The sequence below is a fragment of the Ursus arctos genome, chromosome X, assembly GCF_023065955.2.
Source record: "Ursus arctos isolate Adak ecotype North America chromosome X, UrsArc2.0, whole genome shotgun sequence".
Lineage (NCBI taxonomy): Eukaryota > Metazoa > Chordata > Mammalia > Carnivora > Ursidae > Ursus > Ursus arctos.
In genome coordinates, this window is record NC_079873.1 from 61,880,559 (window position 1) to 61,908,479 (window position 27,921).

A 27,921-nucleotide genomic window follows, 5' to 3' on the forward strand; every position below is an offset into this window, starting at 1 on the left:
TGGGAAGAGCAGTGATTTTGGAGCCCCCAGGACCTATTTGCAAACTCCCAGTTCTGCCACTTACTACCTGGGTGACTATTAGTTTCTTCTTGATGCTGTAAAAAAATTGCGGCAAACTTGGTGTCTTATCTGGAGTTCTGGAGGTCAGAGTCTGAAATTGGTCTCAAGCTAAAATCCAAGTGTCAGCAAGTCTGTATTACTTCTATAGGCTCTAGGAGGAATCCACTTCCTTGCCTTTTTCAGCTCCTAGGGGCTGCCTACAGTTGTTGGCTCAGGACCCCTTCCTCCTATCACTCCAACCTCTTGCTTCCATCATCCCATTTTCGACTATTCCCTCTGACCCTTCTGCCTCCCTCTTATAAACACCTGTGTCGTTGCATTGGGTCCGCTCCGATGATCCAGAATAATTTCTTCCTCACAACACCCTTAACTGTATCTGCCGAGTCTCTTCTTGCCATGGAAAGTAACATTATTCTGCCCACCACAGTGACCATGGACAAGTTGCTTAATCTAACTGAATCTCAGTTTCTACAAGTGCAAAATGAGGACAAGAATACCTACCTTGCAGAATTGTGAGACTTGCTAGTGACGGAGATAATATTTCCGAAACACCAGAACCACAGTGGGAAGTGCTGCCGTTTCCTTGGCCTGAGCATAGGGCTAGAAAGACAAACTTGCCACAGCCACTTGGGTTTGTAGATCAGGTGTTGGTCTGGAGCTGTCTGAGATGCTCATGTCCTATTTCGAAGAGAGCTTCTTTTGCCTGTAGGAAGGCCTCATATGATGTGATTTGAGGAGCATCAAAATAGCAGCCAGCTTGACCCAAATACTGCCTGTACCGATCACATTCTTCTGAGTCCTTAAACTTAGCAATGTTCGCCTTTCCTTTTCTTCCTTAATTGTTACTCTTCACTTTTGTGCCAGTTCCACTAAAATAACACTCCCACACTGAGGAATAGCTAAGTGCATTCATAAATTTAGGACCACAGCTGTCGGACAAAGTCCTTTCACATAGTCACAAAGAACCAGCTGCCTCTGTTCAAAATAAATTACTCTGTATGTGTTGTAATGAGCACCAGGTGTTATATAAGGCTGATGAATCACAGACCTGTACCCCTGAAACAAATAATGCATTATATGTTAATTAATTGAATTTAAATTTAAAAAATTACTGTTCCTTCTTAGGTTGAAACACTGGTTCAGCTTGTAAGAAATGCAAACTATCAGCTTCCCCACCCCAGACCAGATGAACCAGAACCCACATGTTGACAGGATCCCTGTTTGTATGTGCATTAAAATATAAAGAGCACTGCCTTGGAAGCGAACTGCTTTGGAATAAGCTGGAAATGCCTGCAAATCTGTCAAAGACCCACACCGGAGTCTTCCAGACTGTAATCATTTGAGGACAAACTTCGTCACTTTTAGTTTTGCTATTAAAGAATGTGTTTACTGGAAAAATTAAAATTAGGAGGCGGCTAAGACGGCTGAGGAGTAGGGGGACCCTAAGCTTGCCTCGTCCCTTGAACACAGCTAGATAAATATCAAATCTTTCTGAACACCCGAGAAATCCATTCAAGGTCTGAGAGAACAAACTGCACAACGAGAGATTAAAAAACAAACAAACCTGGCCACATCGTGGAAGGTGGGAGCTGCAGAGAGTTAATTTGGGGGAGAAAGCAGAGGGGAGGGAGCCCCCGTCACAGAGAGAGGAGCAAGAGACAGAGAGAGTGAAAATATGCAAAGGGGATTGCCCGAGAAAAAACTCTTCCCCAAAACCACTGACTAGGAAAAGGAAAAGGGGGCTGAATACTGCATTAAAAGCAATGAAGTGAAAGTCTGAAGTTTTAGAGGTCCGCGCCATCGTCAGGGCCTCGACTGGCCGGCTTAGGGGATCTCTGGTGGGGAAGGAGGGCGGCCCCCGGGGAGTGGGCACCCTTGTCTGAGGATCCCCTGCGTCGCAGGGGAAGAAACTGTTGCCCTGTTTGGGGTGCATTTGGGAGAGATGGCTTGGCCTTGCTGGGGACAAAAGACCCGGCAGGCTCCATTGAGCTGCTCTGATCACTAACAGGAACAGGGATGCCGGCTGACCGGCGAACCTTGGTGCTGGCTTTTTGCTGTGCTTTACCATAAACCCCGAGCCGCTGTGCCGCCTCGGCCAGCCTCTGGGACGTGCTGGCACCTGGCAAACAGCGAAGCGAGACTCTCCCCCAGAGGATCAGCACAGGTCTGTGCCAAGCCGATCTCCGAAATTTGGGGTTTTGAAACCCAGCCACATGCCTGAGCTAAAACACAGGAGTACTGTGCCGCCTGGCAGACGGACAGCTCAGACGCAGGTAGGGATCTGGTGGAAGCCGGGGACACAACACGGGTGATTACTCTTCTGTGAGGGCTTCCGGAAGACTGGTGGGCGCTCCGAGAACAAGACCGCAGAGTAACACCATTCCCGCCGCCCCCTGCTGCCCCCTGCCGCCCATCGGCACTGACCAACTTAAGTGAGCAAAACAGCACCACCAAGTGGAGACCAGAGCTGCTTACACCAAACCCCGACCCCCCTGTGCCCTGCCAGTGCATTTCCGAGAGGGCAAGTCAGCCCGAGAATCAGCGCGCCCCAAGTCCCACTCCCCAGACGACCAGTATGAACCCCTCCCACACACCAAGTCTGCTGATCATAGAGTGCTGCAAAGCTTCAGCTCTAGGGGAAATAGGATCCAGTTTCCTTTTGTTTTGTTTTGTTTTGTTTTGTTTCCGGGGGGGGGGGGGGTGCTGAGAGGGGCAGAGGGAGAGGGAAAGAGAGAGTCTTAAGCAGGTTCCATGCCCAGAGTGGAGCCCTAGGAGGGCCTCGGTCCCACAATCCTGAGATCATGACTGAGCTAAACCAACCGAGTCACTCAGGCCGCCATGGACCAGATGGGCTTAACAGATGTATTCAGAACATTTCATCCTAAAGCAACAGAATACACATTCTTTTCGAGTTCACATGATATAGTCTTCAGAACAGATTACATACTGGGTCACAAATCAGCCCTCAAGTACAAAAAGATTGAGATCATACTATGCATCTATTCAGACCATAATGGTATGAAACTTGAAGTCAACCACAAGAAAAAATTAGGAAAGACCACAAATACATGGAAACTAAAGAACATCCTAATGACGAATGAATGGTTAACCAGGAAATTAAAGAAGAAATTAAAAATACATGAAAGCAAATGATAATGAAAATGCAACATCCAAAACCTTTGAGATGATCCTAGGAGGGAAGTATACTGCAACAGGAAAGTACCAAGAAACAAGAAAAGTCTTAAATGCACAAATTAACCTTACGCCTAAAGGAACTAGAAATGGAAGAGCAAATAAAACCTAAAGCCAGCAGGAGAAATAAATGATATAGAAACACACACAAAAACCAGTAGAACAGATCAATGAAACTAAGAGCTGATTCTTTGAAACACTTATTAAAACTGAAAAACCCCTACACAGACTTATGAAAAACAAAAGAGAAAGGAACCAAATAAATAAAATCATGAATGAAAGAGGAGAGATCACAACCAACACCAATGAAATGCAATTATAAGAGAATATTATGAAAAATTATATGCCAACAAACTGAACAATCTGGAAGAAATGGATAAATTCCTAGAAACATGCAAACTACCAAAACTGGAACAGGAAAAAAATAGAAAATTTGAACAGACCCATAACCAGCAAAGAAATGGAATGAGTCATCAAAAATCTCCCAGAAGCCCAGGGCCAGATGGCCTCCCAGGGGAATTCTACCAGACATTTACAGAAGAGTTAATACTGATTCTTCTCAAACTGTTCGAAAAATAGAAATGGAAGGAAAACTTCCAAACTCCTTCTATGAGGCCAGCATTACCTTGAGTCCAAAAACAGACAAAGACCCCACTACAAAGGAGAATTAGAGATGACCTATATCCCTGATGAATATGGATGCAAAAATTCTCAACAAGATACCGGCAAATCAAATCCACAGTACCTTAAAAGAATCATTCGCCGCATCCAAATGGGCTCTGTTCATGGGCTGCAGGGGTCGTTCAATATCTGCAAATCAATCAGTGTGATACGCCACATTAATAAAAGGTTAAGGATCCTCTCATAGATGCAAAAAAAAGGATGTGACAAAATACAGCATCCATTCTTGATAAAAACCCTCAATGAAGGAGGGAGAGAGAGAGAGAGGAACAGACTCCCCACTGAGAAGGAAGCCCAATGTGGGTCTCAATTCCAGGACCTTGCGATCATGACCTGAGCCGAAGGCAGACGCTTAACAACTGAGCCAGCCAGGTGCCCCTTAATTTTTATTTCTTTGATGCCAGTGAGGTAGGACCACTTCATAATTTTAAAAGCCATTTGTGTATGTGTGTGTGTGTGTGTCTTTATATAGGATGTCTGTTCATTTTTATTACCAATTTACCTATTCTGATCTTAGTGTATTTTGCTTATCCATTTGTATTTTCCTATTAAGACCATTAACCTTTTGTTATGTTCGTTACAAATATTTTCTCTGGTTTTCTGTTTCCTGGTATAGCTTAAGTTGTTGCACGTTTACCACAGTACAATTTGGCAATATACCTCAAAAGGAGAGTTTACCAATATTCAAACACTTAGATTCAGGGATTCCATTTTTAGAAATCTATTCAAAGAAAATAAAGTGAGACAAACATTTATTCTCAAAGATGTTCTCTGTGAGATTCCTAGGGCTTATCCTTCTTGAGTTATTAGTCATAATCCAGAAAACCAAATCCTGTGTTTTTTTCTTTTTAAAAAACTTTTTAAAAAACTTGTGGTAAAGTATAAATAACATAAAATTTGCTATGTTAACTGTTTTTAAGTGTATGATTCAATGGCATTAAGTACATTCATATTGTGCAACCATTACCACCTACCGTCTCCAGAACTTATTTGCAAAACTGAAACTGTGTACTCATTAAACAATAACTCCCCATTCCTTCCCTCCCCTAGCCCCTAGAAACCACCATTCTACTTTCTGTCTCTATGAATTTGACTGCACTAACTACCTGATGTAAGTGGAATCATATAGTATTTGTCTTTCTGTGATGGGTTTATTTCGTAACGTCCTCAAGGCTCAGCCATGTCATAGTGTGTCTCAGAATTTCCTTCCTTTTTAAGGCCAAATAATACTCCATTGTATGCATATACCACATTTTGTGTATCCATTCACCCTTCAGTGGACGCTTGGCTTGCTTCCTCCTTTGACATTTATTTTTCACTTTTATTCTTCGAAAATTTATTTATTTATTTGAGGGGGAGAGGGAGCACAAGCAGGCGGAGCAGCAAGCAGAGGGAGAGGCAGGCTCCCCACTGAGCAGGGAGCCCGATGCGGGGCTCAATCCCAGGACCCCAAGAACATGACCTGAGCCGAAGGCAGACGCTTAACCGACTGAGCCACCTAGGGACCCCTTCCTTGCGGTTTTTTGAGTACACCAAGCACACTGCTGCCTTACGGTCCTTGCACTTGCAGCTCCTTCTGCCTAGAATTCTCAAGAAACTTTTTTCACCCTCTCCCTTTCCTTAAACTGTTTCATCTTACCCTCCCATAAGGAGATACTTCCTTCAGGTCTGTATTCACTGCTGCTTCCATGCTTGTCCCTTGTAGTCTATTCACAATCCAACAGCCAGAGTGATCCTTGGAATCATTCTCCTGCTTGTAGCCTCTAATGGTTTCCTGTCTCACTCAGAACATAAAAACTACTCACAGTGGCCTCCTGTATCCAAAAATACTTCCTCCAACACACTCCTACAATAAAGCTGCACCGTTGATTACTGTTTTGTATTAAGGTATTGACCATAAACATGTTACCTATTATTTACAGAGTATGTGTTCACCACTAAAATGGGATAAATGATGCCTGCCTCACTCATATGGTATCTGTAGGAGCAAGTGAAATGGTGGATGTAAAGATGCTTTTGAGATGTAAAAAGCTGTATTGATGTGAGGAGTTATTAAGGTTCTATCATTCATGATCTTTTTTATTAAAAGAAAAACTTCTACTTTGTTCTCCATTAATATTGCATTTAATTATTTCAATATAATTTATTAGAGGTTCAATGTTTACTTTTTAAAACCAAATGAAATGTTAACAGGTTGATGAATAATAACATCTAACATCTATTTTTGAGGAAACGCTTTTAGCTACAAGTAATAGAAAATGAAACTGGAAGTGGCCTTCAGGATCAGGGAAATGTATTATCTCACACCACAAGAAGTCCTGAGAGGGGCGGTTCCAATGTTGACTGTCACTGACATTGTCAAGGCCAGGATGGCTATAGAAGCTCCTGGAATCACATCCTCATTTAATAACATCCAAAACCTTTGTGCCATGGTTTTTCTTAACCTTTTTATTTTAAAAATTTTTACTTTTTAAATGAACATACAATAACATTGATTCTTTTGATATACAGTTTTATAAGCTTTAATACGTGTGAAAACCAGCATAATCTGTATATAGAAGAGTTCTGCCACCAGGCCCCCAACTTCCCTCATGTTATCCCTTTGTCACACCTTCCCTTCATTCCTAACTTCTGGTAATCACGGATCTGTTTTCTGTACTTATAATTTTGTCTTTTCCAGAATGCCGTATAAATAGAATCATACAGAGTGTAATGTTGTGAGACTGACTTCTTTCACTCAGCATAATACCTTTGGGGGTCCCTTGAATTTATTGGGTGTATTAATGGCTCTTTCCTTTTCATTGCAGACTAGTATTCCACTGCATGGCTTTAGCGACGTTCGCTTGTTCATTTACCCATTGAAAGACATTTGAGTCGTTTCTAGTTTTTGGCAGTTATGAATAAACCCTCCATAAACATTTGGGTACAGGTTTTTAGACAAACATGTTTCATTTCTCCAGGGATTTGGTTCTCAACCAGGGGCTATTTTGCCCCCCAAGGGATACTTGGCGATGTCTAGGAAATTTTGGTTGTCTCAACTTGGGGGGCAGGGGAGTGCTACTGGCATCTACTGGGATGCCTCTATCAGGGATGCTGCTAAATACCCTACAGCGGATAGAATAGCTCCCCACAACCAAGAGTTAGTGGGCCTGAGATGTCAACAGTGCCGAGGTTGAGAAAACCTGGTCTAGGGTAAATGCCCAAGAGTATGATTTCTGAGTCAGACAGTAAGTGTATGTTTATAAGAAATGGCCAAACTCTTCTCCAGAGTGGTTGTGCCAGTTTACTTTCCTACCAGCAATATAGTAGAATTCCAGTTGCTCCACAGCTTTGCCAGTGGATTGGGATGGTTCGAAAAGATAGGTAGTGATATTTCACTTGTGCCACTTTTTAAGAGTGAGGAAACATTTCTAGAAGCTCCAAGCAGAAACCACTTCATGTCTCATTGATTAAAATTGCATCACATGCCTTTTCCTAAATTAGTCACAAGCAAGGGGGATGGAATTATCATTCGTCATCAAGAGTGCCTGCTAAGACTTCAAAATACATAAGTTCTGTAATTTCTTTATGTCTTACCCATATTTTCTCATGACATAAAACAACAAACAATTACTACCGATAAGAAATCTCATGTGGCAGCCATTTTGTTTTGGACACTGAGCAGGAGTCCCTGGTGGTGGTGGCCGTGATGGCACAGAAAGGGCAGACCAAGTGAGCGGGTGGATTGGCCGGCCAGATAGCCTTCCAGCAACAAGGAGCTAACCTAGCAACCTATTGCTTATACCTCTAACCAACCACCCACCAAGTCAACTCGGGTTCGGCTGGGTCTGGCCTATGTGCTGCAGCCATGGTGGCAGCCCTGGGAGGCGCACTGGCATCCATTTCCTTTGATTCTCAAGATTTGAAGATGGCTGCATAGTCAGCAGTGAAAGTTGTGCTTAAAAAAGCACCACCAAGATGCCTTTAGGGTGCCTGGGTGGCTCAGTTGGTTGAGCCTCCGACTCTTGGTTTTGGCTCAGGTCATGAACTCGGGGTTGTGAGGTGGAGCTCCACAGCCTGTCCACACTGGGCATGGAGCCTGCTTGGGATTCTCTTCCTCTCCCTCTCCCTCTTGGCTTTGTATCGCGTCCACAGAGATACTGTTGGGTTGGCTTATACCCGCAATAGAGAGGAAATAGCCGTTCGGTTGCAGACGCTTCAGAAGAGAAAGGGATAGAATGATGGCGGATACCTGCTGGGAGGGGTCAGAAGCTATCCATGCCGAAATGCTATTATCCTTATGTTTATACCAAACCGATCTTGGGCTTCTCCATTCATTGGCTTTGTTTGACCCTCTCTCTATTTCCCTTGAGGGAAATAAGTTCAACCATATTCTGTCCACTGTTCCAGTTTTACAGTGGACTTACATATATCTGGTTCATCATAACAAGAAATCATTCTCAAAAAAATAAAAAAAAACCCAATACTTTGACCCTTTTATTGAAAGAACACCTTTACTGTCTGTGAATTTTGCGAGACAGAAGTCAAGACTTGGCCATCTCCCGTGCCCATCCCTGCTCCTAGGGGGAGTTATCACAGTATCATAAGCAAATCACTCCTAAATCTGCTTCTCCTTCCTCCCTTCCACCTCCCCCCAGGTGTTTCTCCGGTAGCACTGACTGGGAAATTGGGTGGCCTCATGTCAGACCCAAGAGAAGTGGGAGAGAGTTGTGAACTGATTTCGGAGATTTAGGAAAAGCATCTGACAAAAATATAATTCTTTTTTTACTTTTAGGGAGATAATAAAGTACATAAAAATAAATGTTCCTTCCTTGTAGAATCACACTTCATTGGCTTATGGGCTGTGTTTGGTTGGAGGAGCTTGTGTAAATCAAAGTTTCCAGATCAGTATATTTGTCCACAAAAATAACACTAGCATCATGAATTTCTCCTATAAATGGCTTATATGATGATCCAGAGTATGGCTTTGACTTTGTTCTTGCTGCTCAGTTGGGAGAGCTAATCGCAAATGGTTTCTGGAAGGAAATATGTAAAGAAGCCATCTCTGAGTGGCAAGGAAGGGGAGGATGTCTTGCTGTTTTAGGAGCGGTGTCACTTAGTGTGACTTCATTTAAAATTTTTTGTTGTTTTCTAAATTGTTTCAGTCCAAATAAATAATTTTCCACGAAGGTATAGGCTCAGAACATATGCGGTGTTCAGAAGAGCTGGCAGTGGCTTGAGTAAGAAAGATCCAGAATCCCAAGGAGGAGGAGACACTAGCCCAAACCCACCAGCAGAAAGTACTTTCGATCAAGAGAAGCCACACAGATGCCTGGGTGAACAGAGATACCATCACAGATCCATTCCTTACTGGATGGGTCACCTTGGGCTACTTATTTAATTATTCGGTGTCTCGATAACCTCATCTAAAAACTGGGGCAATAATAGTATTTCCTTCATAGAGTTATTTGTTAGCTGCATAAATACCTTTGAAGTACTTATTACAATGCCTGGCACATAAATGCTCTCGAAGTTTTGCTATTGGCTATTGTTATTATCATAAAACAAGCGAGGGTACATGGTATGAATGAGAGTATTGAAAAAGTCAAAAGAGAGTCCTTACCCTCCACACCTCCTGCCGAGAAGGCATTGCCACAAACCTCAGGAAGCATGCTAGGGGGTGTCTTCTCATACACACATACACAGAAAGACTTCGTCCAGGGGTATCCCAACCCCTCCCCATTATGATGTTTTTGCAAAATATGTTATTCTGCTTTTATCTCTTTTTCTGAGCCACAGCTCTACTGAAACCTTTAGTACTTAGAAGAACACTGGACTATCAAAGGAGGGGGGACCCGCAAGTTTCTGGAGTGTGACACATATTGTAGAAGGCAATCTGGGCCCCTGATACTCTAGAGATGTGTGAAGGAGAGAGTACTAAGTTTCAACTACCAAGACCCAGCTAGAAATCCTTCAGTTTTGCCAAGGGTTTTTGTGGGGTTTCTTCTTCCCACCCTCTTGTAATCATTTTGAATCAGTCTTGATGCTGTGGCAGCGTCAGGATTCAACCTGTTCACAAGCTTCTCTTGGCCATCATCAGGGGAAAGAAACAAATTCTGCACCCCAAACCAAAGAAAATGCAGGGCAACATGGAAATCCCTTCAAGTGGGCAACCACGTTTGTGGTAGAAAGGAGTCAGAGGGAAAGGAAGCAGGTCAGACAGGCTGCCCACAAGGCTCAAACACACCTGGGACCGAGATGAGGATGAATCATGTCAGTTCCAGGAAAGAAAGAGAAGAGAGGCTTCACCTGACCAAGCAGCATGTGCCATTCCAGGCACGTTGGCTGGAATTGCTCCCAACACAGGGCTTGAACCAGCTGAACGATCCCAGGAGCTCCCAGGGAGCAAGAAATCTGGAGGAACTTGTGATGGACAGAAGGTGAAATCTCACTAACAACCTGCTTGTTTCACAAAACACGCCAGGCAGGACTTTGGCACTTCTGAGGAAACTCGATCAGTTCCCATACAAACATACAAAAGGATGAGGTCTGAGGAGGAAGAAGATGCCTTTTGCTTTTGGGCACATGTCCTAGGAGCTCAGAGCAATCATCTTGAGATTTTGAAGCTTCCTGAAAGAGAAGTTTATTATTTTAAAGAAAATCTGAATGCAGAAAGGCGAGCAACGGGAACATGTACCAAGAGCTTCTCACAGTTATGTCGTTTTCTTTGACCCTTGATTGCATCCCAGCAGTAGACAAGGAATTTTGGAAAGAAATAATTTCCCAGAATAATGCCAAGACATAGGTGGCTTTACTAGAGACTGAGGGATTAAGAAAATAATTTTTTCTTCAAAGTAACTCATGCAGAAATTCCACCGTAGATAGTGGTATTACATAGAAGAAACAAAGCATTTCTCTTCGTATCGTCCAACAAGCCTTGTTCCCTACTGCTTACACCCTTCCACCTATATATCCAATGACTTAAGTAGCTGTTAAGAATTTGGGATCCAAAGAAATATTACATATCCTTACATTCATTTCAGAATTATGTACAATAGCTAAGACATGGAAACATCGTAAATGTCCATCTCTTATAATCGTATTTCTTCGGTTTTGGTTGTGATCTCTCCTCTTTCATTCATGATTTTATTTATTTGGGTCCTTTCTCCTTTCTTTTTGATAAGTCTGGCTAGGGGGTTATTGATCTTATTAATTCTTTCAAAGAACCAACTCCAGTTTTGTTGATCTGTTCTACTGTTTCTTTGGTTTCTATATCATTGATTTCTGCTCTAATCTTTATTAGTTCTCTTCTCCTGCTGGATTTAGGCTTTCTTCGCTGTTCTTTTTCCAGCTCCTTGAGGCATAACGTTAGGTTGTGTATTTGAGACTTTTCTTGTTTCTTGAGAAAGGACTGTATTGCAATATACTTCCCTCTTAGGACCAGCTTTGCTGCATCGCAAAGGTTCTAAATGGTCGCGTTTTCATTTTCATTTGCTTCCATGTATTTTTTAAATTCTTCTTTAACTTCCTGGTTGACCCATTCATTCTTTAGTAGGATGCCCTTTAACCTCTATATATTTGTGGCCCTTCCAAATTTTTTCTTGTGGTTGACTTCAAGTTTCATAACATTGTGGTCTAAAAATACGCATGGTATCATCTCAATCTTTTTGTTCTGGTTGAGGCCTGATTTGTGACCCAGTATGTGATCTATTCTGGAGAATGTCCCATGTGCACTCGAAAAGAATGTGTATTCTGCTGTTTTAGGATGAAATGCTCTGAATGTATCTGTGAAGTCCATCTGGTCCAGTGTGTCATTCAGAGCCCTTGTTTCCTTGTTCATCTTCTGCTTAGATGATCTGTTGATTGCAGTGAGTGGGGTGTTAAGTATCACATTATTATCAACGAGTTTCTTTAAGTTTGTTATAAGTTGGTTAATATTTGGGTGCTTCCAAGTTAGGGGCATAAATATTTACAGTTGTTGGATTTTCTTGTTGAATAGACCCTTTAAGTATGATATAGTGCCCCCCTACATGTCTTACTACAGTCTTTGGTTTGAAATCCAGTTTGTGGGATATAAGGATGGCTACCGCAGCTTTCTTTTGACGTCCATTGGCATGATAAATGGTTCTCCACTCCCTCACTTTCAATCTGGAGGTGTCTTTGGGTCTAAAATGAATCTCTTGTAAACAGAATATCGATGGGTCTTGTTTATTTATCCATTCTGATACCCTATGTCTTTTGATCGGATGGAGCATTCAGTCCACTTACATTCAGAGTAATTATTGAAAAATATGAATTTAGTGCCATTGTATTACCTGTAAAGTCTCTGTTCCTCTACATTGTCTCTGATCCTTTCTGGTCTTTATTGCTTTGGGGCTCTCTTTGCTCAAAGGATCCCCTTTAATATTTTTTGCAGGGCTGATGTACTGTTCACAGATTCCTTTAGTTTTTCTTTGTCCTGGAAACTCTTTATCTCTCCTTCTATTCTGAATGACAGCCTTGCTGGATAAAGTATTCCTGGCTGCAGATTTTTCCCATTTAGCATGCTGAATGTACCCTGGCAGTCCTTTCTGGCCTGCCAGGTCTCCATGCACAGGTCTGCTGCCCCTTATGTGTCTACCCTTGTAGGTTAAAGACCTCTTGTCCCAAGCTACTTTCAAGATTTTCTCTTTATGTCTGAAATTTGCAAGCTTCGTTATTATATGTTGACATGCTGATCTAATTTTATTGATTTGGAGGAACGTTCTCTGTGCCTCCTGGACTTGAATGCCTGTTTCCTTCCCCAGATTATGGAGGTTCTCAGCTGTAATTTGTTCAAATAAACCTTCTGTTCCTCTCTCCCTCTCTTTATCTTCTGGGACCCCTCTTATCCAGATATTATTTCGCTTTATGGAATCACTGAGTTCTCTAAGTCTCCCTTCATGATCCAGTAATTTTCATTCTCTCTTCTTTTCAGCTTCCTTATTTTCCATCATTTTATCTTCTATATCACCTACTCTCTCTTCTGCCTCATTTATCCTCCTTTTTAGAGTCTCCATTTGGGACTACATCTCAGTAATAGCCTTTTTAATTTAGGCCTGGCTAGATTTTAGTGCTTTTATTTCCACAGTAAGGGAGTCTCTAGTGTCTTCTATGCCTTTTTAAAGCTTAACTAGTATCTTTATAATTGTTGTTTTAAATTCTAGTTCATACATCTTACTTATATCTGTATTGATTAAATCCCTGGCAGTGAGTACTACCTCCTGTCTTTCTTTTGGGGTGAACTTTTCCATTTCATGATTTTGTTCAGAAAAGAACAGAAGAAAGAAAACGACTAACAACAATGACAACAGAAAAAAACACAAAACAAACCAGAAAAAAAAAAAACAAGAAAAAAATAAAACCAGGAACAAAACAGAAGAAAAAAAATACTAGATCCTGGCTGTGTTTTGGTCTGCTTGTTAAAAGAAATTAGATCCAAAATAAAAATGAAAGAAAAACATATATGTTCTATATATATATATATATACACACACACACACACACACACACACATACATACACACACACAGAAATAAAATAAAATAAAATACAATGAAAGGAAACAAAAAATAATATATATAACATATATATATATATAAATAAAAATTTAAAAAAGGGTAAAAAAGAACTGAAAAAATAAAATGATTGAACAAATAATACTGAAAAACTTAAGAATGAAAAAAAAAACAACCTTGGATGCTGTATACTGTTTTCCCCAAGAGCTGAAGCTTTGCAGCTCTCTATGATCAGGAAACTTGGTGTGGACCAGTCGTTCCTGCTGGTCTTCTGGGCGAGGGGCCTGTTGCGCTGAGTCTCCTGTGCCCTTGCCCAGGCGGAAATGCGAAATGCGCCTCTCTTGCCAGGGGGCCAGGGTCAGTGTAAGCGCCTCCAGATTCTACTAGGTGGTGCTGTTTTGCTCCCTGAAGGCTTTCAGCACCGATGGGCAGGATGAAAAACGGCAGCGTCCCGCCCTCTAGCCCCAAAGCTGAAAGTTTGTGCCCCCCACTCTTTAGTGATCTCTCACAGAAAAGCAGTCAATCACTCTTGCCTCCCCAGTTTCCATCTGAGCTCTGTGTTCACCCCGCCTTTGACAGCGCTTTTTTATCTTCGGCATGCAACTAAGTTTCAAATCTCTGAATTTTACAGACTCCTGTGGTGTGAACCCACCCAGTTCCTCCCGAGCAAGGGAGGAGGATCTCACCACGCTTCTATCTTTTGCTGGACCCCTGCTGGTAAAGTGGTCCCACAACCGTGCAGGAGTACACAGTTTATGGCAACACACAGCAGAATGCCGGCACCTAGGCCCTCTGTTTCAGCCGGCTTCCCAGCTCCTATGCCTGCGAGCTCTGTGGCCCTCAGGCACCCTGTTATTCTTGTGACCCCGGGGATCCTGAGACAACACAGTCCCACCTGGGATTTCACCCCACTTCGCCACCCGAGCACCTTTAAGCCGGGGCTTACCCCACTGTAGCCGACTTCTAAAAGTTCCGATTTTGCACTCCGCTGCTTATAATCCTTTGCAGTAGCCTCCCCTCCACCATATCCTCCAATATATCACCCCACAGTCAATTCTCTGCACCTCCTACCTTCCAAAAAGTGGTCACTTTTCTAAGTGTAGAATTGCAACATTTCTTTTCTCGGATATCCAATTGATTTCACAGGTGCTCAGAATGATTTGATGACCATCTAGCTGTATTCAAGGGACAAGGGAAACTTAGGGTCCCCTACTCCTCCACCATCTTCAGTATATCTCCCACATATATTTTAAAACACCGACATAAGAACATCTTTCTACATTGGCCTTTATTGAGGTTTCTGCCATGAATTCACTTTAAGCACTTTAGATGAATGAACAAAATGTAATGTTAAGAAGTCTCATCTGGGGGCGCCTGGCTGGCTCAGTCGGTAGAGCATGCGACTCTTGATCTCAGGGTCGTGAGTCTGAGCCCCACGTTGGGCATAGAGATCACTTTTTTTAAAAAAAGATTTTTATTTATTTATTTGATGGGGGGAGAGAGAGAGAGAGCACGCTCACAAGCAGGGGGAGCGGCAAGCAGAGGGAGAAGCTGGCTCCCCGCCGAGCAGGGAGCCTGACACGGGGCTCGATCCGAGGACCTCGGGATCATGACCTGAGCCGAAGGCAGTTGCTTAACCAACTGAGCCACCCAGGCACCCAGAGATTACTTAAAAAAAATAAGTAAAATTTAAAAATATATAAATAAATTAAAAAAAAAAGAAGTCTCATCTGTATCAGGACTAAAATCCAAGTACCATAAGTTCCAGGACCAGTGGCAGTGCTGCCACTCTATTGGGTTCTGTCAAAGTCCCTTATAGCCTTTAGGGACAAGGGCATCACCCACAGTCACTCAGTTTACAGCTGCAGCTCCAGTAGTAATTCAGCATGTATCGCAGACTCGTATAGCTACAAATCTTTAAGCATAACTTCTTGGGAACAAAAGTTGAGCTAAACATAGAGGGAAAATATTTAGCTTCAAGTGGCAAGGTTTTACTGAGCTAGGTAAATACAAAAATAAAAGAAATGATGCTTATGCTTTTTAATAAAGTTGTTATGCCATCTAAATATTTATGCACAATTTCTGAGAGTTTGGTATGTATAAATGGGCATAAAGAGGTTATATATATTTTTTGAAATCTTGATTCAGCCTAGAATTAGTATTTGTACAATGTGCATATATATAAAGTATTCCTATTCTTCGTAAACACACTTTTTCAGGACTATAAAATATTCCATCATAGATGAACCATAATTCATTCAACTAAAGGTAAATATTTGAGTTGTTTTCAACACTCAAGAGTACCGTAAAAAAGGATATAAGGAATATTTTTGTGTATGAAACTTCCTGTATTCTGATTATTTCCTTAAAATAGATTCCTAGAAGTAAAATTATTGGATAGAAGTATATATATATATATATATATATATATATGTATATGTATATATTTGTTCTCCAAAAAGATTTTACCAACTCTACCAGTCTCACCAGCAATGTTTAAGAGTACCCATTTCCTTATTTATATAGAAGATTTGAAGGATGAGAACTATCTTCTATACCCATGTGCCCAGAGTCCTCTGTGATAACCTGACCACTGGCCAGCAAATAGATCTTACATATTAATTACCAACGATGAATCAAAAGATAATAAAGAGAGGTGTGAATGTTAGGCCAAAAAATGGTCCTCAAAAGATACCCATATCAAATCCCTGGAATCAATGAATGTAACCCTACTTGGAAAAGAGTCTTTGCAGATGCCAATTGAATTAAGCATCTTAAAATGAAGAGAAAATCTTAGATTTTTTCCCCAGTGGGCCCTAAATGCCATTACAAGTGTCCCTATAAGACAGAGGGAGAAGAAGGTCAGACACACAGAAGAGGAGAAGGCCGTGTAAAGACGGAGGCATAGACGGGGGTAATGTGGCCACAAGCTCAGGGATGGTGGCCATCAGCCCCCAGAATCTGGAGAAGGTAAGGAACAGATTCTCCCCCACAGTTTCTTTTGGGATCAGGGCCTGCCTACACCTTGATTTTGGACTTCTGGCCTCCAGAACTGTGGGAGAATAGATTTCTGTTGCTTTGAGCCACTAGTTTTGTAGTGATTTGTTACAACAGTCACAGGAAAGGAATACAATGTGTCAGTCTGTTCTCTCAGCACTAGGCTGCACATTAAGACAAGACCCTTGATTGGGGGGGAGGGGGTGGGGAGAGGGTATAATTCAGTAAATGACCACCAGGTGGCAGTGCTATGCAGGAGAGAGCAAGGAAACTCCGGGGCTTCACTTCCTCTTTCTCTCCTTGGATATCGACTTACCTTTCATGACTCCATCCCAGTAACCTGGAATCTTCTTTCTGGACCTAAAAAGCTGCAGGCTTGGGCCTTGGACATCCTCAGGTAGTTTAGATTATAGAAATTAGGTTGGGCATATCAAGTGGTGGTAAGTAATGAAATGAAAATCTGTCCCTCAGTACTCTACAAAGCTTGAAGTGTCAACAAAGCTGCCATCTTCAGGAGAAACAACCCAAGTCTCCCCTTAGGGATGTCTTTTGTCAAATAGTGAAGTGGGCAAAGCTGGTGGCCTCTATATTTCTAGCTGCTTCTCTTCAGTAAAAGCCCATTCTCAGACACCCATTGCTCTTTCTGCCCCAGGTCAATCTAAGGAAGGTGCGTTTCTTAGCTAACATTTATGGGCCAGGCATCCTGCTAGGGCCTTCTATACATCCTTAAATTTAATCCTTAAAGAAGCCTAGAAACAAGCTATTACAATTTTCCTGATTTTACAGAATGAAAAACTGAGGTTTTGAGTGGTTGAGTAACAGGGCTGCAGTTCCTAAGAGGTCGAGTCAAGCCTCAAACCTTGGTCATCTCGTATTAATTGCCATATCTTACTGCTACTTGGCTTCTGGCCATCTTTCCCTGCTCTAGATAATATAGCATTTTCTGTCTGTATATTCACTTGACATTTTAACCACCCCAGTGCCTAACATTTGAATTATCTTTTTACATAAATATGTTATCTTCTCCTAATTAGAAAGCAAACTCCATCAAGCTAGGGGCCATACCTTAGCTATGTTTGTAGCCCACACAGCACCTGTGGCATTGAGCCTAAAAGCTGTGGCTTTTCACTAAATGCTTGTTAACATCTTTTACCTTGGGAAACCATTTCCCCCAGTTAGAATCCTGTCCATGTCACTTTATTTAATAATTTTCAATTTAGAAAGATTCTATTGAGAACTTTATTTGAAAGCTACAAAATTGTTAGGACTGGATTTAGAACTGCCATAATCCGTAATAGCTTTATCCCCATTCTTCCTAAATGCTTTAGGATGCAATGGGCCACCTATCGAAGGCTTCTTTCATTTCCTCCTGGAGGTACAGTACAGTAAAATCAAAGATAATTGGAACAAGTGACATTATTGGGTCCGTGTAAGCTTTTTCATCTGCAAACAAACCTTTACAGCTGTTGGCGTCCAGACACATCTGTGCACCTGTTTCTACAGCTCCAGAGGGAGTCGATCCTCCACACTGTTCTCACTCCTGCATTGTGTATCTCCATTACCTTAGGCTAATTCTAACTCACTCAAGTTCCTACTGCTTCAAATGAACACATAAGTAGCTTCCAAGGCCTCCTTTATTTTTATTTTACCTTAACAATTAGAATGAATGTTCTTTTTAAAAAATATTTACTTATTTGAGAGACAGAGGGAGCACAAGCAGGGAGGGGCACAGGCAGAGGGAGAAGCAGGCTCCCGATGAGCAGGCAGCCTGATGCGGGGCTCGATCCCAGGACCCTGAGATCATGACCTGAGCCAAAAGCAGACACTCAACGGACTGAGCCACCCAGGTGCTCCCTAGAATGAATGTTATTTTAGACATAATTGATGGGGGTTTTGGAATATAGGTGAGGTTCAGTGGGGTGGTGTCCGCAGCTGATGACCAAGAAAGAATTCTTGAGACATCTTTGGTGCAAAACGGTGGTTTATTAAAGCATGGGGCAGAAAGAGCTGCTGCCCCGGGGTTGTGAGGGGTGGCTGATTATATATATGGGGTTGGGGGAGGTGAGGAAAAAGGGAAGTTGAGAAAGTACTTTCATATGTTAAAGAAGACTCACAGGATACCGGAGGCCTTGCCTTTGTCAAGTTAAGGTTGTTATTCCAGCTAGCGAGGCATTAGCATTAAAATAGTTGGGAACTTCCCCGAAGAATGTCACAGCTGTCCCACCCAGGAGTGGGGGGGGGGCGTGGAGGGAGGTTGCAAGGTGTCAGCTTATGCTTTGTCTTCAGCGAGCCTTCTGCTCCCTCATCATAATAATTCAATCTACCCAATCATAAAGATCCCTTCTGGGATTCTATGAACAATTCTATAGTTTCATGCTTAGAAATTTATCCTCACTATATTACCTTTCATCTCATATCCCTTATATCTTTTTTTTTAAGATTTTATTTATTTATTCGACAGAGATAGAGACAGCCAGCGAGAGAGGGAACACAAGCAGGGGGAGTGGGAGAGGAAGAAGCAGGCTCCCAGCGGAGGAGCCTGATGTGGGGCTCGATCCCAGAACGCCGGGCTCACGCCCTGAGCCGAAGGCAGACGCTTAACCGCTGTGCCACCCAGGCGCCCCTCATATCCCTTATATCTTATGTCTACTTTGAATTCATAATTTATTTGAGTTTCACTATACCCATAGATTATTCTCAGAGTTCTTTTCCCCAGCTTTCTTGAGATATAACTGAAATATAACATCGTAAAAGTTTAAGGTATACAATGTATTGATCTGATACATTTATATATTGCAAAATGATTACCACCCTAGTATTCTGGAAGATTTCAACGGCCTTTAGGCAAAATCAATAAAGCATTGACCTAACTTCATATTTATTAGTAGAATGATTAGGGTGCATTGGTTTAATGGGTTACCCATCATAAAGATATCAAGTGAGATCATAGGTATGAAAATCTTTGGAAACAGTAATCAACTACACACGTTACGTTATAATATTACTGCTGTTACTCTTGTAATAAATATCACAAGAAGAGAAATCCAAAGAATGTTTAATGATTAAATTTTGATCAATGCATCTGTTACCAAAGAGGAGTTAATATTTGAAGATAGGAGAACCTTCCCAGAGCTTCCTTAATGTAGATAATTGCTTAACCCAGTGCTTCTCAAAATTTTAATGTCCGTAATAATCTCCTGGGGATCTTGTTAGGATGCAAATTCTGGAGGCGCCTGGGTGGCTCAGTCGTTAAACGTCTGCCTTTGGCTCAGGGCGTGATCCCGGACTCCTGGGATTGAGCCCCGCATCGGGCTCCTCCACTGGGAGCCTGCTTCTTCCTCTCCCACTCCCCCTGCTTGTGTTCCCTCTCTCGCTGGCTGTCTCTCTCTCTGTCAAATAAATAAATAAAATCTTTAAAAAAAAGAAAATCATCCAGGTGGGCCCATCTAAATAATTCTAAACAGAGATTTCTGTCCCTTTTTTTCAGTATCTGTAAGAAATAAAATTTCAGATCTTTTTAATAAATTAAGCTTAATCTATTTCTACCTTTACTGGCAAAGGAAAATTTCTCTTTTCCTCATCTAAATTTTTTTCTTTTTTTTTTTTTTTTAAAGATTTTATTTATTTATTCGACAGAGACAGAGACAGCCAGCGAGAGAGGGAACACAATCAGGGGGAGTGGGAGAGGAAGAAGCAGGCTCATAGTGGAAGAGCCTGATGTGGGGCTCGATCCCAGAACGCCGGGATCACGCCCTGAGCCGAAGGCAGACGCTCAACCGCTGTGCCACCCAGGCGCCCCCTAAATTTTTTTCTGTTCCAATTTAAACCGCTTACTACTTCAGATTTGTTGACAGAGAAATTAACTACATAATTATTTCCAAAAATCTTTTGAAGTAAATTACAGACCCAGTGGCTTCATTTAAAAATACCTGTAGTTCTAGTAACTTGGTCTAGGAAATGAATTTCCATATATGCCAGCTAAGTAAGTATTTGATACATTGTAAAGACATAATGCAAACCATTATATAATTAGTATGCTTTGAATTACTTCACTGATCCCTTCAAAGACTAAAACAACAAGAATGACAGAAGACCTATTTTATCTGTGATGGTGGTGGTATTTGTTTTACTATGAAGGACAGTGCCATTTCTTTTCTTAGATGACCTCAGAAGCTGCAGAGAGAGTTTTGTTTAAAGAACTAATCATCCATCCCCTTACCGAATTAATATGTTCTGTGGGGAAATACCCACCGTTTTCCCACTTGGAGATTTAAGTTGTGAGGAGCAAAGCCTATTCATTGACTGGTAATCACAAACAGGGCCAGCTTCATTGCTTTGTGACCAGTACAGTCACTCAGGGCCCCACACCCAGAAGGCTGACTCACAATTTCCAGCACAAATGCCCTTGGATTTTTTGATCACGGTTTAACAGAAGTCCTGTCCAAAACGTTCCAACCTCTCTTCACACAGGGGGCCGTTTATGGTGCAGCGAGGCCTGGCTAAGGCCCACTGAATTAAACTCTTGATTACCCCAGCTGCTAACAACTCTTCCTTTCAAGGCCTTTTCCTCAGCAAACTCTTCCCAGAGTTTTAGGGATAAGGGGAAGACTGGAGAAGAAAGCCAGTAGCAAAGGACCAAGCCCTGATGGAGAGGCAATCAGAAGAGGACAATGTTGGTTCCCTACTACTCCCATTATAAGCTGATCTCCACTAGGTCACCATGGTTCCTCTTGCTCAAGGACTTGGTAGCACTTTTCCCTAGTACCAGAGCCATGGCTCCCAGGTGGGTATTGCTTCCGAGAGGCATTGCTGGCTATAGGACACTGCTGTGTCTGGTGCCTGACGTGTGAAACCACTGGAGCTCTACACCTCCATTTAAGGTGACTGACAGAAACTGCTCTATGAAGTCTGTTTTACCACAGCTAGACGATAGCTTCTGCAGCCATCATTGTGTTGCTAGTTCATAAAGGCTGCTTCCCATTAAATAAATGGATGCATCCACACTGGACTCTTCCAACTCTTGGGCTCAGACTTAGAGGAAAAAGTTGACCTTTTGAACCTTAAGCCCTGAAGAGGAATACACGATTTTCAACATTTTTCTTTTGCTTTACTTGAGCCATGTATATGTTTTTTTCTGTTGTTACAGGTGTTTAGAAGTACAGGTCAATCTATCTTGACAGGAACTGATTTGGATAAACTAGCTGAGCAATGTTCTCAGGCACATGTGAGGGCTTCCTGGTCCCTAGACTTGCAGGCGACTTGTCTCCCAACCTTCCTCTTAATAAAACAGATACACTTTTTAAATATCTAATCCCCTAATAGTGGGAACACTGGTCCTGAAGCTTCCTCAAGCAGCCCCATTCACTCTTCCAGTTGCCTGATGGACATTAACCAAATGATCTGAGGCTCAGGGTCATGAGCACCCCGTGCCCTTTTCCCTTCAGCCACTCTCTTAGCCTAGACCACGCCTTGGGCGACATTGGATTTGTGGTCGCAAAGACTTCTAGTCACTTGGCCACAATTAACCCTACATTGTATATCTCCACAGATTTGTTGCCCATTGCATTACTTTTTTTAAAAGATTTTATTTATTTATTTGAGAGGGAGAGTGAGTGGGGAAAAAGCATGAGTTGAGGGAGGAGCAGACTCCCCGCTGAGCAGGGAGCCCAACGCAGGGTTCGATCCTGCGACTCCAGGATCATGACCTGAGCTGAAGGCAGACGCTCAACTGACTGAGCCACCCAGGCGCCCCTGCCCATTGCATTCCTATTATGAGCTCCGAAGAGTAGCCTCTCATCAACACTGTTTGGCCAGGTAATAAATGTCTGCTTCTTCGCAAGTTTCCTGAGTCAGTGGTAGCTGGGTAACTTATAGTTTGGGATCTCTTCCAGGAATATCAGGCTAGTAACATCCTCACGCTCGTAAAACATCTTGATGCTGGCCAGCTCTCTTTCCCTTTGGCACATGCGCTGTGCAGATAGTGGTTATTGACCACACACAAGGTTTTCCAACTGGTGTTGATGGCATTCTGGATGTTCTCAAAGATGTCTTTACCTGGTACAAAGTCCCAGTGATGAAGACAGAGCTTAAAGGTGGGCTGGCCACCTTCTTCTAGGGCTGGAACAAGTTCTTCTTCGTATACCCACTGCCCAGCAGTAGCAGTGAAAGAGATAAAGCCATGATAGATGAACTCCTTTGTCCTATACTGTCGGGTTCGGAGAGCAAACCCCGAGACGGGGAATGAAGAGATGACTCCAGACACCTTAGTAGGAGAAAGGAGAGGCCTGGGGAACAGACGCTCTAGCGGCGAAAGGCCCTGAGCCAGGCTTTGTCTCCGCTTTTATTAGGGTCTTAGCAACATATCAGGTGCAAGCGCTAAGCAAGGAGGAAGGTGTAACCTTAATGGTCAGGATAATATATGGGGCAGCGTGTGATAAGGACGAGGAGGCAAGGAGCCCGTGAAGTACGTGACCACCACAGGTGCCTGTTTTTCTTCAGAATTTAAACATGTACTCCCTAGATGAGAGCCTTGAGCCGCAGTAGGAATCTGGCCGTTTTCAGCCAAGAAACTTCAAAGGAGGCCCAGTGTTCTAGGCACTCCTCTTTGCTTTTCAATTAGTCTCATCCAGGGAGGCACATACGAATCCGATTTTGTCTATCCAGGCACTGTGAATTCCCACAGGCGTGAAACCACTAGGACTTTGCCATTTCCTCCATTTATGAACTTTTGGTCTTTGAAACAACTCAACTGAGAAGGACAAGTACATGGGATTTGGTTGTTCCAACCAACTTTTTTCAAAGACTGAATGGCTTGCAGGAGCTACTCCTAGGAAAAAATTCTGTGGTATTTCTGGACCACCTCCAATTTGATTCCCTGATGAATCTCACAAAGTTGGCTATCTCAGGAACAAAAGCTGAAGACCAAAATCTCTGTTTAATAATTTTTTATTCCTAAAACTGAAAAGACTATAAATGCTGTGCCTGGAAAACAACTTAGAGTCATTGATTCCTGGCATGCTCTCTGGCTTGGAAAGCTTTCAGGTCTTCTCTTTAAGATTTAACAACCTCAACGTCATAATCAATGTCATCTGGAGAATCTGAAGTTTCAGATGTACTTTGATCTCTATGAGAACAAACTTCAGTGCGACTGTAACAATGTGTGGCTCAAGAACTAGTCAGTGAAGACAGCAAATGCCCATATTCCCTACCTTTGAAGCTACCTCTGTCAGCAGCCAAATACCCAGAGTTTGTTGATATATTTTGAAAATGCTGTCTAATTTTGACCTGGCAAGTGTTGACTTCTTCTGTTCCTTCAGTCCAGTCCTCATAACCATGGTCTTCTCTTGGTTTGGTGCCAACAGAACTTCATCTCTATGGTATGGGCTCTACGTGTTTCAAGCCTGGCACCTGGCCAAATGGTATAGTGTGGGAATTCACAGTGCCTGGATAGACAAAATCAGATTCGTATGTGCCTCCCTGGATGAGACTAATTGAAAAGCAAAGAGGAGTGCCTAGAACACTGGGCCTCCTTTGAAGTTTCTTGGCTGAAAACGGCCAGATTCCTACTGCGGCTCAAGGCTCTCATCTAGGGAGTACATGTTTAAATTCTGAAGAAAAACAGGCACCTGTGGTGGTCACGTACTTCACGGGCTCCTTGCCTCCTCGTCCTTATCACACGCTGCCCCATATATTATCCTGACCATTAAGGTTACACCTTCCTCCTTGCTTAGCGCTTGCACCTGATATGTTGCTAAGACTCTAATAAAGGCGGAGACAAAGCCTGGCTCAGGGCCTTTCGCCGCTAGAGCGTCTGGTCCCCAGGCCTCTCCTTTCTCCTACTAAGGTGTCTGGAGTCATCTCTTCATTCCCCGTCTCGTGGCTTGCTCTCTGAACCCGACGATACCTAGTGGTTTCAAAAAGCTTAATTTAAGTTTATTAAAGCTTAGACTCAAAACTTCTAGATTTTCAAGGCTCAAGAAAAAGCCTGCCTAAAAACTTGACGAGAATTGTACGCCAGACCAAGTTCGTAGAGGTAAGTGAGGTCAGGAAATGCATTCTTCTCTACAGCTTTCAGGCAGTTTGGGGAGAGAATCAAAACGGAGTTTCTTCAGAAACTGAGAGGTTCCATGCTCCAGAGTACGAATATTGTTGCCTCCAAGATCTATACTCTCTAAATTTGGAAACTGAGCAAGGGAGTATCTGTCCGTTTTCACTATTCAGCACTCAGCCAACTTGAGTTCCTTCAGTGAATATTGCCCATAGAAGGCCACCTTATGGATGGGATTTCTAGAGAAAAAGAGAGATTGTAGGTAGGTACCTCAAGGGTGAAAATGCAAAGTCTGGAAAATCTGGTAAGCCTGTTTTGGCTCAAGTCTAAGGATTTCAAGTTCTGGAGGGTACTCTAGGTCCTGCTGCGGACAAAGGGAAGTTGGCACTAGTTTAGATCCAGGCTATACAAGGCTATGCCCAAGGCTGGGCAGCACCATACTCACTGTCATTGAGGTAAACCAGATCATTTCTTTGGCTTAGGTCAAGGGACAAAAGCCTGGTCTAGTTGGCAAGGCACTTTATGCCCCCTGCATCAGCGGCATTTTCCTGAAAAACCAAATTCTCTAATATGGGTACGATTCTGAGGAGGGGACACAACTGTGTTTAAGTTCTAGTGACCACCCCTAAACTCCTGGTTATTCAGGTTTCTTTGCCTTAGATTCTGTAGGTATTCAGCTAGAAGCATCTCCAGTGTCACCAACACTTCACTCAGATTCAAGCTCCTCAGTTGGGTTAGTTTCCAGATCTCCATTCGGGATGACATGAGGGCTATTCAGAGAGACATCCAGAGTGGTCAGGTTAGTCAAATTTAATTCCCTTAGCTTGCTCCCCTGCAGGCTTAGCTGGGTCAGGAGGACCAGTGACCTAGGCCTGTGGTCCAAGGAGATGATGCTGTTGTTGGTAAGATCAAAGTATTCCAGGTGTGGAAGAAGATGCTGGACTGCTTTAAGAATATCGGGAAAAAATCGGTAATAAAGTTTTGAGATAAGCTTAAATCTTTTAGTTTGGCAAGAGGGACAAAGGCATTTTTGTGAATACGGGCAATCTGATGGTGGCTCAGGAGCAAAGTCTACTAGTTGGACAGGCCCTCAAAGGAGCTGTTCGAACTTTGAATCTTATTTTCTTCTAAACTCAAAAGGGTCAGGTTTTCCAGTCCCCGAAAGGCCCTCTCATCAATCCTCTAAATGGAATGCCATTCCAGTTGCAAGTCCACCAGAGCAGACATGTTAGTGACAGAATAAGGAGGAAGAACCTGAATTTGGTTCTGTCAGGCCGAGCTGAGCAGCGTGTCCAGGGATATCACAAACGGCATCTGTCCGGGTGGTGATCTCCTTCCAAATGCAGACGTCATGGGGAAGGTCCGACTCGTCCTGTGTGCATCTACTGAGCACGCATGTCTCTGCCAAAGACCGTAGGGAACACCCGATTAGAACGAACCAGAGCTGCTGGGAAGGCAGGAGGTTCTCTGAGCCCATCTTGCTGGCCCCAGGCCTCAGAGCTACTGTTAGAAACAGAAGTTCCTTTACGTGTGTGATGCTTGTTTTTGAACGCATGGCCCTTCCATTTTGACTTTGCTGCAAAGAGAAAAAAGAAAGGTGTTTAGTTCAAATTTCTCTCTCTTAACAAATACTTCACAGCTGCCTCGAGAAAGCTAAAAAAAGAAAATGTGTCCCAAAGTTAACTTCTTTTTTTTTTTTTTTTTAAGATTTTATTTATTTGTCAGAGAGAGAGAGAGCGCAAGCAGGGGGAACATCAGGCAGAGGGAGAAGCAGGCTCCCCTCTGAGCCCGGCGCCCGATGCGGGACTTGATCCCAGGACACTGGGATCATGACCTGACCTGAAGGCAGTTGCTTAACCAACTGAGCTACACAGGCGCCCCCCCCCCCCAAAGTTAACTTCTAAACCAAATCCATTTCCAAAGCAATCTCTACGTGTGTCAGCAAACACCAGTGTTGTTTCTCCTATAATCAAAGTTAGCACATGGAGGCAGGGGCAGCGAATGCGTATTTGATCTAATTTAAAGAATTAACAGGCTCCCCAACCCTCTTCTCACCCTTGCTCAATAAAACACTTCCCTCACTGTTTGGGATGATACCTGAAATTCCACCACTGGAAATGCATTTGGAGGGGGTCTATGGATCTTAGTCCAGTTAAAAGATACATGGTAGGGGCAAAAAACAAGGTTTACAGGTCATCTCTACCTTAACATAAATGAATAGAGTCCTTTAAAGCCACCCATTTTACCGTGATTTGCATTTACATCCGTCAGGCAATTAAACCCATTATCAGTGTGTGGCATTTCTGGTACAGAGAAAAAAAATAGAACTACAAAACACTCAGATCTGCCAATCTACTTTCTGATGTGTGCTGCCCGAAGTTTCTCCAGCTTTGCTTCCCAGTTTCAACCTGTTCCCACTGTCGCTCATGGTAACATAGTGAAAAAGCATCAGCCCAGACAGACCTGGGCTTCCATCCTGTGTCCTTTGACAAATTACTTAACCTTTCTGAACCTGTTTCTATCCATACAGTAGGATAATAATACCTACTTCCTTGTAACACTGTATACATTCAATAAGACACCTTGAAGTGCCCCGCTTGGTGGCTAGAATACTGTGGAGCTCAATAAATTTTATTCCTCACCACTTTTCTTTTGCCTTAACACTAGGCCAACATTAGCATACCATCTTTGTATGAGTTTTCTAGTTTTTGTCTCAAGAGCGCTGGTAGCCACAGAAGGAGAGAAACAGTAGAGTTGAGTTAATGGCTTATGCACACAAAGATATATTTTTAGCACTCTTTGTAATTCTAAGAATGACAAAACAAGCATCCATTATAAAAACTGGTTTTATACATATATATATATATATATATATATTAGAATGAATAGAATAGAATATATATATAATAGAATGGGAATTTCTTAAGTTGGTACTTCTACAATCACAACAGTATTAAAATGAATAGAATCACAAAATATGACTTTGAAAACCTTTTATAAGTAAGACACTTACGGAAGCCTGTAATATTAAGACTCTCAAGAATAACACACAGGAGGACCCATCTGCTTACAACATTAGTAACCCTTGCTATTATCCACTTTTGTAATTTTTGCAATTCTAGTGGTATTAAAGTGATCTTTCATTGCTTTTTATTGACATATTTCTGAATATTTGTGATGTTGAGAAACTTTTCATATATTTGGTAGCCATTTGAGCTTTTCTTTCAGTGACTCCTATCTCAATTTTTCTTTTTTTGATTTTCTTTATTTTTTTAGGTACTATAGCTACAACTTTATTTTTTAATTTAAAAAATTTTTTTAAAGTAATATATCTACAACTTTGTTTTCTTCAAGTTTTTATTTAAATTCTAGTTAGTTAAAATATAGTATAATATTAATTTCAGGAGTAGAATTTAGCAAATTGTCACT

At 42.3% G+C, this 27,921-nt stretch overlaps 1 pseudogene; it reads right to left on the reverse strand.

Annotated features, from left to right (window-relative positions):
• Positions 1–1,844: 1,844 nt before the first annotated feature.
• LOC113242126 (toll-like receptor 13) lies at positions 1,845–26,920 on the reverse strand (annotated as a pseudogene).
• Positions 26,921–27,921: the final 1,001 nt, after the last annotated feature.